The 15,858-nt window shown below is 36.6% G+C and overlaps 1 pseudogene; it reads right to left on the bottom strand.

Moving 5' to 3' along the window:
- On the bottom strand, positions 497-900 carry VN2R617P (vomeronasal 2 receptor 617 pseudogene; annotated as a pseudogene).

Raw genomic sequence — 15,858 nt, forward strand, 5'->3', positions numbered from 1 at the left:
AGGATATCTGGTCCCACTTCCTCTTCCACAATGGCTCTATCATTTGATCTCAAACTCCAAGTCCCTTGCAAGCATTTAACACGTGTTCCATGATGGAGACATTGTTGTTATCTAGCTGATGTCAAGAGAATGGGCCATCCATTTTTTTTTCAGAACAATCATTGTGTAACCTGATTCCCCTCCTGTGTAAAGTTCAATTTTTGTACTTAAGTATATTATATAATTATATATTATGAGAACATGCATATGCATTATATATATAATAATTATATTATATTTAACCCTATTGAATTTTATCTTATTATATTCTGATAAACATTCTAGGTTCTCAAAATATTTTGTTAAGTTCAAAAAGCTTAAATAAAATTGGAATTTTTCCTTGCATTAATAATGAAGTGATAAAGCAAAATGTCAATCCAATAAATGTGGGGGGGGGGGGCTTAATGTAATAGAAGCATTTCTTTTCCTACAATCTATAAGGGACAGATTGAAAATCTTTCTTCACTCTTAGAGATATTTTCCTTTTCAACTTCTCCAGAGTGTTCCTGTTAGGACTCGTCAGAATCACAAAACACTTGGGGGAAAATATGAAGCTAAGTGGTATAGCACTGGAGAACAAGATGGAGAAGACCTCCACAGTCACCATGTACATCCTCTTAATGATCTAGCATATTCATAGAAAGATGATTCTGACACTGAAGAACATGAGTATTCTGAAGATCAAGAACTTGGCTTCACTAGAAATCGCTGGAAAATTCCTAGGCATGAAAGCCACTGTGAGATGTCCACGTAGCCCAGGACACAGTAGAAAGGAAGCAAAGAGTCCTCATTACACTAAATAGCAATATTTCCAGGTTCAGAGTTTATATCCATATCGAGAAATGGAGGTAACATCCAAAGCTTATCATGTCCCTTCCATTCAGTTTCTTCTTCTATGTTTACAAAGTCCTTTAGGAGATCTGAACACACACATCTATGATGGAAGATTACCAATGCTAAATCGTGGGAATATGTTTCTTTGAGTGTCAATCTCAACCTTTTTTTGAGACTTGATGCCTCCCCTCAGGCTCCAGGGTATAAAGAGGGTTTATTACCTTTCTCATGGAATTTGAATCATGAATTCTTATAGTTTTGCTCTCTGGAAAGGAGAGGTATCCGGGTGCCTATGGCAAAATGGTCATCATGATAGAGATCTACAAAGATAGCTAATTGAGCAATAATCATCTAACTCATCTCACTTTTAACTAATAAATAAATGCTCATGGCAGAAACAAGTCCTACATCCAATGTTGGAAACTCCTAAATGGGATGACTATAAAGAAAATAACTTTATTAATTCCATTCTCCCACCCACCCCCAATGCATACTTTGAGGATAACAAATTATATTGGTCAAGGTAACTGCATTCTTTCATGGCTCAGAGAAAATAAATATTAAGTACATTAACACACATGGAGCACTGAAAAATAAGAGCCAGGTGTTTCAACCTAAATAGCTATTCCTATATCTAAGGTATTTTACTTGGCCCAGAAGAGAAGCCGGCATGACAAGGAGAGAAAATATGAATATTCTCAGCAAAGGTCAAGAATGAGTAGCCAACCACCTATTTATATCCATTTCTATTATAATTTCAGTTGCTGAAAACGTGTCCATGATGACAGCATCATCAATCCAGATCAATGGCAATTGTCAGTCTCCAAAGTTCCCCATATTGAGCTGAATATATCTCTGATACCTTCATATCCATTATATCCATTGGTCCCTATGCATTTCCTCACTTTGTTCTGGTCTTCTGGAGGGGAATGAATATGCTTTGTTTGGATCTTCCATGATAGCAGGCAAGACCCCAGTGAAACCAAAAAGTCTATGTAGAGAGTGGGGGAAATGGTTTGTAAACTATAGATGAAGCCTGCAAAGAACTCAGAAGTCACATTATGTTGAGAGAGGGAAAATTGAGGTCACATCATTCAGTGGTGTCCCCTAGGATAAAGATTGGTTCAACTGACTGCTCTAAATGAGTATTCCTGGAGAATCCTTTGGGCTATTTGCTTAGTATCTCAGTATTGTGCTCAGGGATTGAGGCTTCTAACCCTTCATGATGCTGTTCAATAGGGACCACAGAAGAATCTGGTGGGTATAAAGCTTCCTGCAATATAAAGACAAAAAGGAAAAGAAAAGTATTCACTGCCCTTATGATCACTTTCTATCTCTTCATCATCATCATCTTTTAACACTAATCAAAAAATATTTATGAAGCATATATTTGATGCTGGGCACTGTACTATATGAACTGGGCATATGATGAGGAGCAAAAATAAAAGCTAAAGTAGTCTCTGCCCTCAAGGAGTTTCACTCAAATGGAGAAAGGGTATGCATAATGAATAGGAAAATGTGAAGTATATACATAGTAGATGGAAAGCAAGCTTAGAAAAGAAGGCTAGAGGGGACTTCAGGTTAGGAAGTACTCCTAAAGAGGCATTAGAGTGGGATCTTCAAATAATTAATTCCAAGAGAAAGAAGTGCAGAGAGAGGCTGTTCTGGGCACAGAGGAACAGCCAGTACAAATGCACAGAGACAGGAGATGGAACATGAGAGTAGAAAATCAAGTGGATTAGAATGACTACATCCTAGCATGGCTGGGGCAAACAAAAGCACAAGAAGAATGGAAAGGTAAAGTGGGGAACAATATGAGGAAGATCTTCAAGTGCCCAAAATGAGCTAAGTTTTGTTGCTACAGATAATCAGACCCACAATTTAAGAAAATTACTGCAATAGTTAATTTGACGAGAGATTGAATTAGACTGATATGAGACATAGAGACTCATTAGAAGACTCATGCAATAATCCAGGTAAGAAGTGATAAGGAACAATAATAAAAGGTGGCTGTATGAGCAGAAAGAAGGAGGTCTGAGTGTTTGTATATATCACACTATATATACAAATTATACTTATTCATATATCACATGACATGTTCAATATATATCACATTATATATACAAAATTTTATATGTCCCATTATATTTACATCAAACATTGATTTCACTTACATACAAAATTATATATATTATGTTTTGCATATATGTATATATGTATGTGTGATATATTTTAACAGAATTTAGCAACTAATTGTATATATGGGATATTTAGAAGTGAGCTGAAAAGAACACTGAAATTGTGTACCTAGGATTGGTTTGGTCTCTTTGACCTTGTGCTCAATTGGCAATATACAAGTAGCTTTGTGCTTCTTTGGCACTGTGCAATGGATTTTTTTGTATTCCCTTCTACTAGAATCAGACAGAATCATTAAGCAAAGTCCCATAATTTTTTTAAACAATCAATGGCATAATTTTTATAGCCTAATGCTTTCTGGGCATATATCAATATTATAGCAAATATATATTTAAACTTATATTACTGTAAAATGAAAAAAGTTAAAGAAAATCTTCTCAATACTGGTGACATGTGCTTCAAATATAAAAAGGACCGAAAAAATGAAACTGAAATACCATATAAGACATGAAAGAAAAAACAATAATAAAAGAGTTTTAAAATTCAAAAATAGATGGCTTATAATCATTGACACACTCTGTCAGCTGAGGAAAGGTAGAATACAAAGATTTGTCACCCAAAAATGAGATCCATTTCCTTTTTACTTAACCACTGTATGAGTACAAATGATTTTCAGAATAAAACAGTAATACAATAGATAATACACATTCAAAGAAGTACCAAAGTCCCCAAAATTCACAATAGCCAAGTTAATTACAATAGCAAACAAACCCACTATCATATTTCATATAAGTTGCTGTGTGAAAAAAAAAACCTATGAACTGATGGATACTTGTCACAATTTTTACAGACATAGCAAATCTTTCAACTTTGGCAAATATATTTTTAAACAAAGTAAAACTTATTTGGGTCTAGAACATCACCAAGAAATCTAGATTGTTCTGGTGGAAGTAAATTAACTTGAAGAGGTTTTTTATGAGCACTTCTTTTTGGCTTCATAATTCATAGAAATGCCTTGGTAGGAACATTTCTTTGTTTCTCTACCTTTAATACAGCATTCTTAAAAATATAAATATAAAAAACTCATCCATTCAGAATCCACTAGTTAATTAAAATTATTTCTGAAGACCCCTTAGAATAGCCATTAAATTCTTAGCTTATTAAATTCTCTAAAAGGTTGTTAGCCCGGTTGAGTCATCCAATATCTATATGGCCATTAAAAATGAAAAATGGGGAAAAAACTGTTTATGAGTTTTTACAATATTTTGTTCAGTAGCCATAGGGGAAAGGTAACAGAATATATCAAATAGTTAAAACACAGTAGATTAAAATGATTCCATGTAACAGAGCAGTAACAAATACATTAATATTTTAACTTAAAATTACATATTAAACAAAATAATCAGCAAAATACAATAAAATATGGAGGCTTTTATAAAACAATGGAGTCTGAAGAGGCTCAAAAATTTCACCTTCAGTCTTTTTAAAGTTCCTTTTTTTATTCATTAACTACCTTGTCAGTACTGTGGGATCTCCCATCACAAAGGAGAACATAGGTTTTAGGAATCTCAAACTGGGCAGGCACAAATGGCAGAGTTGCAGAGAGATGAACTTCTCCACTGAATCTTGGGTAAGATAAGTAAAAGAATCAGTTTAATCATTAATGGTAGAAGCTGTCTGAAATAGGCAATATACTGCTGGCAAATTGTATTTTTATTTAAAAAATCCAAGTTTTATAATTTTGTTTGGGAAGAATTTCAGAAAAGAAGCTTGCTAACTCCTTGAATCCAGAGAATGAACTCTTTAAAGAAAGATGCTTGCAGAAACCTACACTAAATTGAGAAGATCCAAAATGAACTTGGGGTATAATCAATTATAAAGAAAAGGATTGAACATTTATTGTAAATGTGTACTTATATGCCAAAGGGGACTGCCCCCAAATTTGGCTTTTTGTCAATGCACCTAACAAAACATTCTGTTTTGCTTTCTCTCTTTTTTATTTCCCTTTTATCTTTAACTGTTATAGTTTGCTCTTAGAAAATGAAATATTCTACACATTTGTAGTTAGAAGTTTTTAGGGATAGAAGATGATTATGTTAAATGATCAATGGGGAAACAAGTCTCCCAGTGATCATCAAGGGAGATGGGGAAGATTGGATTTGTCTCTCCCCTGATTGTAACAATGAAATTACTTAGCTCTTCCTTGATTGTAAAGATTAAATTGCAATCCCCTCTCTATTTTTTAGATTTAATCCCCCAAAATGCAAACACAGTACTTAAAATTGAGTGGGAAGATCTGCCCATGATAGATCTAATCACCAAAGGTGTAAATATCACACTTAATCATGAAGTGGGAGGTCTGTGACCCATGTGTGGGATAGTAGGTTATGTATCAGAATCAACTAACTGCCTTCTGGGCAGTCCTAGAGCAGATCATTAACTGTGATTGGTAGACATGGAATTAGGGGAAGTGATGCAAGAAAAAGGGTCTTTAAAAGAAAGAGACAAGGGCCTGTATAAGGTTCTTCTGGGAGTTTGAAAGAGACACACTTGGAGTGCAGCCTCCTGTAAGAAGCAGTTCTACTGGAATAGAGGCTAAGAATCTGCTGATTGAACTGACACGTGATTAGCGTAAAGGCTGACTTCTTTTCCTTGGCCTTTCTGGAGGTATCAGCCTCTGGGAAAAGCCCATCATCTTGAGACTCCTTTCCACTGGCAGGTGCCTTAGAATTCCTACCTGGCTCAAAGGAAACTGGAGCACTCTCTCTCTCTTTCTCTCCTTCTTTCTCTCATCCTTAATATTTTCCCTCTATTGTAAAATAAACTACCATGAATTCCATTTTGACTTTAGTAATTAATTTTTTGGTTTTAGATATTAAATCCCTGGTGACCAATTAAATACCTTCAGTCCAACCATAAATTTAACAATCCCAAGGTACAGTGTTGTAAACCTCAAAATTTCTTAGACTTATAAATGTTGGAAATTTCACCATTGGGAAATTTCATACTTGAAAAATTCCCTATTGATAGTGGGTCTTGACTATAGGAATGTGAACCCCATTGGCATGGGAGGTTCCTTCTCCTACCTTCTTAAGATTACTTTAGGACAGAAACCTTTTGCTGAACAATGGAAAGGACTTTGACCTATGCTTAAGCATAGAACAGGAATTTCTTTGAGTCATGATTGATTTTAGAATTGATACAATGGAGATACTTGGAATCAATCTTCACCCTATTCAGTCCTAACAGGATTGAGTAAGGGCTGCAGCCTAGATCAAAATTTAATTATTCCAATCTCTACCCTACTCAGGTTAACAGGATTTAGAAAGGGCTGTAGCAAAGGAGCAAAGATTTAATCATTTGAAAATATGACCTTCAACAGACATGTGCAAAGCCTCTGGGCGGTCCTGGGTTAAGCTAGAGCCTCCATTGGCACAGGGAAATTGATGGACAGTGATTGGTAGATGTGAGAACTGAGGGGAGGCAACTTGTATGGTCCTTAAAGATCAGGGGGGTCTGAAGACTCGAGGTGGTTGAGGAGTTGGCCGGAGTGGTTGCGGGGTACTCTGAGAAGCTTGCTCTGAAGGAAGCTGAAGGTGGGGGCCTCTGAGACTGTTTCTCCATTTTGGTCACGTGAGTAATAGGGACTGATCTCCTTTCTTTGCCCCAGCTATCTAAGGGCTTGGGTCTTTTGGCCCAGCCTAAACAGAAGGGGTATTTAAGCCCTATTCCTTTCTCTCCCGTTTTCTCTCTCTCTATCTCTAATTCCTTTCTTCCTCCTATTGTAATTAAACTCCATAAAAGATTGACTGCAAACTTGAGTTTTCATTTAGGAATTACATAGCTGAATTCCTTGGCAACCTTAAATTAATATATATCAGTCTTTTAAAGTGATTCCCTTGTGACATTGTGGCTGACCACACGGGAGTCTAAAGAATCCTCTCAATAAACTTTTGAAATTCCTTGCTTTTTTACTATACCATCTCACCACTTAGTCCCTTTTTTTTTTAACAAAAAACTTGGCTTAAAGACACAGCTGCTAGAACACATAAGTATAAAAAACTTTTTCTCTTTTCTCCTTAAGTTAAATTGGAATCAGCAGTTTTTTTTCTTTTTCTTCCCTTTAATCTTAAGGGACAGCTGGGTAGCTCAGCGGATTGAGAGCCAGCCCTAGAGACAGAAGGTCCTGGGTTCAATTCGGACCTCAGATACTTCCCAGCTGTGTGACTCTGATAGACAGAAAACAGCTGTTTTAAATCTCAGCAACAGGACTCTAAAGTCCTGGCTGGAAGAGCTGTTTCTAAATATCTTTTCCCTTAAGGAACAACTTCCTGGATTAGAAAAAAAAACCCTGTGGAAAGTTTGTTGCTTTGCCCTGCTCCCCACGTGTTTTGTGAAATTACAAAATATATATATATAAAAATGAGTACTACATTCTTTGACAATTATATGGCAGCTGAAGAAGTAGGGGCATTGGGGAATGCAGGATACCTCCAAATTTTTATATTAATAGGTACTGTCATTTTTTTAATCCTCAATACTATATTTAGAGATGATAAAATAAGAAAAATTGAGGATAAAATGCAAGACCAATTAGAAGATCTAAAAAGTTTCTTATAGGATCAATTGGCAAACAACCACTCTACCAGAAACAGACCTGTTTCTGAACCTTTGAATGAGGAAATTTCCTTCCCTGAAATAGAGATGGAAAACACCTTCCCTATAGCCCAGTTAACAGACTGCTTCTCTCGTGTAGTGCAAATCTTGTCTGAATTTAATCCCCAAAACCCTTCCCCTGCAATCCCAGTTTCTCATGTTCCTTCTCCTACAGAAAACCAAATTCCAATGCAAGGGAGATCTTGTCCTCCTAGAGAAACCTGTCCTTGTCAAACTGACCCACAGGTGCAAAATTCAACTAGAGGCCTGTTTCCTCTAAGAGAAGTACCTGAAATAGGACGGAATGGGGATGTGGTGACTTTAAGACATAGGATACCGTTTACTCCCCAAGAAATAAATGAATTTACACGAAATATCCCCACATATGAACAAGATCCTTTTCTAGTAACAAAAAAGATGGGAGACATATTTTTTCAGTATAATCCGTCTTACAAGGACGTTGAGAGCTTACTACAGGCTTTTTTAAGTGAACGTGAAAAAAATAAAATAATTGCTCATGTCAACAAAACCCGGGGGCGTAATGCAGCACATTGGCCATCTCAGGATCCCGAATGGGACTATAACAATCCTGAGGATTATCTACAACTATACCATTGTAGAGAGGCCATCCTCACGGCTATGAAGGAATGTGCAGACAGTACAGATAAGTGGATGGAACTGGAAAAAATTAAGCAAAAGGAAGACGAAACACCCTCCAGATTTATGGACAGAATTATCGAGTTTGGGGACAGATACTTAGATTGGGACTTAACTAAAGAGAGTAGTTTAAGACAAGTTAGAAGAATCTTGAAAGCAATTAAAAATTATTTTAAAACACAATGCCCAAGATGGTCAGATATGGACCTTGAAGAATTGCGAAAAACAGCTATATATGTTTTAAAGGGAAACAAGGAAAAGGAGGAAGAAAATAATGATGACATGGAGGAAATGAAGAAAAAAATGAGATGTGTAATAGATAGGATAACTAAATTAGAAAGTGGGCATGATAATGAACCAACGACAATTGCCCCTCTCCAGAAATCCAATTATCAATCCATTACTTGCCACTTCTGTGGGAAGAAGGGCCACAATATGATGGATTGTAGAACCTTTCTTAAGATGTTTGGAAGGAATACACAGTTTAATAATAGTTTTAGAAATAATAACTATAGAAATGATGATAATGGTTATAGAAACCAGAATTCTAGAAATTATAATAATGACTATGGAAATAACTATAATGAATATAGAAATAAGAACTTTAGAAACCAGAATTATAGAAATAGGAATTGGGAATTTAATGACAATGTTCCAATTAAAGAAAATTATAATGATAATGAACAACAACAATATATGAGAAATGGAGCTCGTCCAAAAAATACTCGAGGTACTGATGACCCTCAGAGAGGTGCCCTTCAGGGGGGTGCCCAAGGAATATCCCAAACACAATGATGGTGTCCGGGGGGGGGGGGGGGGCTGGGGCACAGGAATCAGAGGATACAACCTTTGATTTCCCGGACTCTGATGTCCTACTACCCGTTGTCCCTATCCACTGCCCTCCCCATACTAATGAACCCCATGTTACCTTAAAGGTGGGTAACACCTATTATGATTGTCTATTAGACACCGGAGCTTCCTGGTCTGTATTAAAGAGAACACCTGATTTACAATGTTATTCTATTGGCTCAGAGAATGTAATGGGAGTATCAGGAATAACCCAAAGAGTTAAAAGACTTCCTCCTAGAATGGTATCTGTAGGACCCCTAGAGGTACAACACTCCTTCCTTTTGATGCCTGACTCCCCTTTAAATTTGCTGGGGAGGGACCTTCTATGCAAACTCAGAGCCACAATAACCTGCTCCCCAGATGGCTCATTATCATTAGAAGTACCAGAGGAATCTTTAAATTTACTCCCTGTACTTCTCTCGGAAAACCAGGAGGCAAAAGAGCCTTCCATTTTTGAAATACCTAAAGATATACCGGAGTCTCTTTGGGCCACATGTTCTTCTGATGTAGGCTTACTTAAATCTGCTGTTCCTGTGCAGATAAAAACTAAATCTAGCCCACCTCCTTCTATCCCTCAGTATCCCCTCTCAAAGGAGGCAATTGAGGGTATTACACCAGTTATTAACTCATTAATAGAACAGGGAATAATAATCCCTTGCAAATCTGAATACAACACACCCATCCTGCCAATTAAAAAACCAAAAAAAGGGCCCGATGGCAAGCACATCTATAGATTCGTACAGGATCTAAGGGCAGTGAATAATCACATTATAAAGAGACACTCCATAGTTTCTAACATACATACTATTATTTCATCTATTCCTAACACAGCTACATACTTTACAGTAGTAGACTTGTGTTCAGCTTTCTTTTCCATACCAATACATGAAAACTCCAGGCATATTTTTGCTTTCACCTGGAAGGGATCACAATATACCTGGTGTCGGCTGCCACAGGGTTATGTCGAAAGTCCGAGCTTATTTGAGCAAATTTTGAGCCAAGACACAGACAATATAACATTTAAAAATAGCAAATTAATCAAATATGTAGATGATCTACTCTTGGCTTCAACAGATGCAAAAACATGTCAAGAAGATAGCAAACACCTTCTTTTGGAATTGCACAAAAGAGGACATAAAATCTCTAAGGATAAAGTTCAATGGTGTCTCCAAAAAGTAGAATATTTGGGATTCATCTTGACTGCAGGTGCTCGTTATATTTCTCCAAAACGAATTGAGAACATTCAAAAATTGAGTGCTCCTACCACTAAGAAACAGCTGAGAGCAATTTTAGGAGCAACAGGGTTTTGTAGACAATGGATTCCTTGCTATGGGGAAATCACTAAACCCCTTATAGCATTAACAAAGGATTCGGTTCCTGAACCCCTCAAATTAGAGCCTGAACACTTGTCAGCTCTATCAGATTTAAAAAAGGCTATCATGTCTGCCCCTGCTCTAGGCATCCCAGATTACAACAAGCCATTTACTTTATATGTGCATGAGCGAAGAGGAGTAGCCTCTGGTGTGTTAACTTAGACTTTGGGACCTTCTCAGCGCCCAATTGCTTATTATTCTGCCCAACTAGACCCAGTAGCAGCAGGAGCACCACCATGCCTTAGAGGAGTAACTGCTACAGCCTTACTAGTAACAAAAATCATTGATTTAGTATTGGGATGTCCATTAACAATAATGTGCCCACATGAGATTGAAGCATTATTGAAAAAACATAGAACACAGGCATTCTCGGATCAGAGAATTACAAGGTATGAAATAACCTTATTAAATAGTGAAAATATTACCTTGAAATGCTGTTCAACTCTTAACCCTGCCACCTTGCTTCCAGATTTACCTACTTCAGGAGAACCATTACATAACTGTGAAACATTAGTGTCCATGGCAGAAAAGCCTCGAGATAATCTCTTGGACACTCCCTTAGACAATGCAGATCTGATTTTATTTACCAATGGTTCCTCTTTTATGAGGGATGGCATACGTTACACTGGAGCTGCCGTAGTCTCAGAATTTGCCACTGAATGGTCAGCTTCACTACCTTCTAACATTAGCGCTCAAGGAGCAGAACTCATAGCTCTAAAACAAGCTTGTATAATTGCCAAGGATAAAAAGGCAACAATTTATACAGATTCTAGATATGCTTTCGGCATTTGTCACTCAGTCGGGATGCTATGGCTCCAAAGAGGATTTTTAACCTCAGCTGGAAAATCCATAGCTAATGCAGAAATTATTAATGAAGTTCTTTCTGCTCTCAAACTGCCTAAAGCCCTAGCTGTAGTTCATTGCTCTGCCCATACAGGTGGCTCTGACCCTGTCTCTAGAGGAAATGACCGAGCAGATGCCGCTGTAAAACTAGCAGCCATAGAAGGACCTGGATTAATTTTAACATTAACAACCACTGATAATTTAAATTTATCACTTTCCTATAATGAAAAGGAAGTGGAAAAATGGAAACAAAAATTTAAAGCAAAACAAATTAATGGAGTATGGGTGTCATCTGAAGGAAAACCCCTGCTCCCTAGAAGTTTCTATAACCAAATTTGCCAATCTATTCATAAAAATGGTCATTTTGGCACCCAGGGCATCGTGGACTCTGTCAAGAGAGTATGGATAGCCCCTGGTATAACTACTGTAGCCTCTAAAGTATGTTCAGCCTGTCCTATTTGCCAGGCATATAACCAACATGCATATCGTGGAAAAGCCTTTGGGGGACGTCCTCTGGCTTACACACCTTTTGAACATCTACAGATAGATTTCATAACAATGCCAAAGGCTGGACGTTATAAATTTTGTCTAGTAATTGTAGATCAACTAACCAGATGGCCGGAAGCATTTCCTACGACCTGAGCCACAGCAGATTTTGTTGCAAAGATACTTTTAAAAGAAATTATTCCTCGTTTTGGCCTACCAGCACATATTGACTCCGATAGAGGGAGTCATTTTACCGATTCTGTCTTAAATCAAATATATTCTTGCTTGGGGATAACTCCAAAATTCCATGTTCCATATCACCCCCAGAGCTCAGGCCAAGTGGAGAGGATGAATAAAGAACTTAAGACTATGATTGGCAAATTATGCACTGAGACCCATTTAAAATGGCCTGAAATTCTCCCTCTGGCCCTATTTTATCTTAGAAGCAGGCCTAGAGGAGACTTACATATTTCACCATTTGAGATGCTTTTTGGACATCCGCCTATACAGGCTAAGCCTTTCTCCCCGGCTTATACATCGCTATTAGGGGGAGATACTACTATTGCTTCCTATATACAGGAATTACAGCACAAACTGCGTGAGCTACATGAATCCGGAGCTGCAGTACAAGCTGGACCATTAGACTTTTCTCTGCATGACCTGAACCCAGGAGATAAAGTTTATATCAAGAATTTCAAGCGAACTGGAGCAACTGAACCTTCATGGGAAGGACCATTCCAAATATTATTAACTACTCCAACATCTAAAAAGATTGGAGAAAGAGACTCTTGGATTCACTGCTCACATGTATAGAAAGCATCTTCTGCTGAGACTGATTGACTCTATCCTATCATATGAATTGTGACTCTATCTTATCATAAGAATTGGAGATAATAATCCATAGACAAATGGATGCTGGTTTTTTTTTTCCCAAGAATATATTGAATTACTGATTTTTTTTCTTATTTTTTCTTATTTCTTTTCTTTTATTTTTTATCAGAATATTTGATTTTTTTCTCATTTTTTGTACTGAAGGTACACATAATTAATATTAATATTTTTTCCCTGCAGTAATACAAGTTAATATATATATACTCTTGCTATAATATCAATATATGCCTAAAAGCTTTAAACTATGGGAACCTGCCATTTATTGATAAAATATTATAGGACTGTGATTAATGTTTGTGTCTGATTCCAGGAAAAGGGATAAAAACAAGGAGCACAGACTAAACCTGAATAGTGCCAATAGAGCACACAAGAAATATTAAAGTGAGACTCGAGGTTGCGAAGCTTAACTTATGTTTAAGTCGTAGGACTTCCTTGTATCTACACTCTTTTCGAAGTACTCAAACAAGTATAAAGCTTGACTATCATGCTGGCTCCCTATATCCCTGAGGAAAAAATCAGACAAGGGAATGACATTTCCCCATTAAAATAGAATTCTAATTCTTTTCTTCTTATATTATGGCAACTTCCTGTAGTCTTGGCTACAAATGGCTAAGTGAAATATTACTGCATTCTGTCCTACATACTTGTGGGATAGAAATTACTTTAAACTGGACCTATACAAGGTGTATTTTGAATTTTTCTTATGTTTTTAATTATTTTTCTATTCTTTTGATAATTGACACATACACCCCCATAACTGAACATTGCATTCTGAGCTAAACTTGATATTTTTTTTAAATACTTACTTCAGGGGGGATTGTATTTTAATTTAAAATCTAAGAATTTTTTGAATTGAATTTTGAAAAAAATCCAAGAATTTTGTTTACGATTTTACTGTTATAAAAAATTCAAAGCTTTTGATTCTATTTGAGAAAAGATCTTCAAGAAAGAAGCTTGAAACTTTTATATCCAGAGAATGAACTGTTGCAGAAAGATGCCGAAACCCTACACTTCATCAAGAAGATCAAGAATGAACTTTGGATGTGATTGATTGGACTGAACTTTTGATTGAACATTTATTGTAACTGTACACATTTATGCCAAAAGGGACTGCCCCTAATTTGGCTTTCTGTCAATGCTCCTAGCAAAACATTGGTTTTGCTTTCTTTTCTTTTCTATTTCCTCTCTCACTATTCTAATTTCTCTTAGAAAATTGAATATTGTGTATATCGTTAGTTAGAAGTGAATTTAGAACTACAAAATAATTATGTTAAATGATCAATGGGGAGACTAGTCTCCCAATGATCATCAGGGGGGATTGTAAACCTCAAAATTTCTTAGACTTATAAATGTTGGAAATTTCACCATTGGGAAATTTCATACTTGAAAAATTCCCTATTGATAGTGGGTCTTGACTATAGGAATGTGAACCCCATTGGCATGGGAGGTTCCTTCTCCTACCTTCTTAAGATTACTTTAGGACAGAAACCTTTTGCTGAACAATGGAAAGGACTTTGACCTATGCTTAAGCATAGAACAGGAATTTCTTTGAGTCATGATTGATTTTAGAATTGATACAATGGAGATACTTGGAATCAATCTCCACCCTATTCAGTCCTAACAGGATTGAGTAAGGGCTGCAGCCTAGATCAAAATTTAATTATTCCAATCTCTACCCTACTCAGGTTAACAGGATTTAGAAAGGGCTGTAGCAAAGGAGCAAAGATTTAATCATTTGAAAATATCACCTTCAACAGACATGTGCAAAGCCTCTGGGCGGTCCTGGGTTAAGCTAGAGCCTCCATTGGCACAGGGAAATTGATGGACAGTGATTGGTAGATGTGAGAACTGAGGGGAGGCAACTTGTATGGTCCTTAAAGATCAGGGGGGTCTGAAGACTCGAGGTGGTTGAGGAGTTGGCCGGAGTGGTTGCGGGGTACTCTGAGAAGCTTGCTCTGAAGGAAGCTGAAGGTGGGGGCCTCTGAGACTGTTTCTCCATTTTGGTCACGTGAGTAATAGGGACTGATCTCCTTTCTTTGCCCCAGCTATCTAAGGGCTTGGGTCTTTTGGCCCAGCCTAAACAGAAGGGGTATTTAAGCCCTATTCCTATCTCTCCCTTTTTCTCTCTCTATCTCTAATTCCTTTCTTCCTCCTATTGTAATTAAACTCCATAAAAGATTGACTGCAAACTTGAGTTTTCATTTAGGAATTACATAGCTGAATTCCTTGGCGACCTTAAATTAATATATATCAGTCTTTTAAAGTGATTCCCTTGTAACAGTGTTCAGAAAAAATTGAAAATAAAGTGTAGCCATATTGTTTTATTTTAATTAATTAATTAATTAATTTGTTTGTTACATCAAAATGCCCAGTGAAATCCTTCCTTGACTCTCCTTCCCTCACGAGAATTGGCATTGGTTAACAAAAAAGTTCTATGTATACATAAAATTATGTTACTTATTTTTATTTACATCATTTCTCTAGTGGTAGACACAGATAAGTCATTCTTCAAAAAGTATTTTTTTGCTATTTATAGTGTTCTCTTGGTTCTGCTTGTTTCACTCTTCCTATTTTCATGTAGGTTTCCATGTTTTTCCGAAATTAATTTGCCTGTTATACTTACAATACAGTAGCATTTCTGCTCAGTCATTTGCCAAAATTTATTTTTTATTAGAACCAAGATTTTCATTTTTTCTCTTATAGCAAAGGTTTTTCTCTTATACCCAAATATCTTCTAGTATATCGATTTTCTTTTGTTTATTCTTTGTTCTTTGTTCTTTTTGCTTCTTTGTTTTATACCTATGCAATAATATCTTATTTCTAGAAGAGGTTAAATTCATTTAGTTTAATTAATTAATTTAGAGTATTTTTCCATGGTTACATGATTCATTTTCATTCCCGCCCATCCTCCCACACCCTCCCATAGGTAGGCATATAATTTTGATAGAGGTGTCAGACATGAGATACACTTGTGGACCACAAAACACACTCACCTCATTGGACTCACAACAATTTATTTTACACCCCAAGAAGGTGAGAGAGAGGGTAAAGCATAATTCTAGCACAGTGAGAATCATCATCAAAGACAGGAGCC

This window comes from Monodelphis domestica, chromosome 6 (genome assembly GCF_027887165.1).
Source record: "Monodelphis domestica isolate mMonDom1 chromosome 6, mMonDom1.pri, whole genome shotgun sequence".
NCBI classification, from domain to species: domain Eukaryota; kingdom Metazoa; phylum Chordata; class Mammalia; order Didelphimorphia; family Didelphidae; genus Monodelphis; species Monodelphis domestica.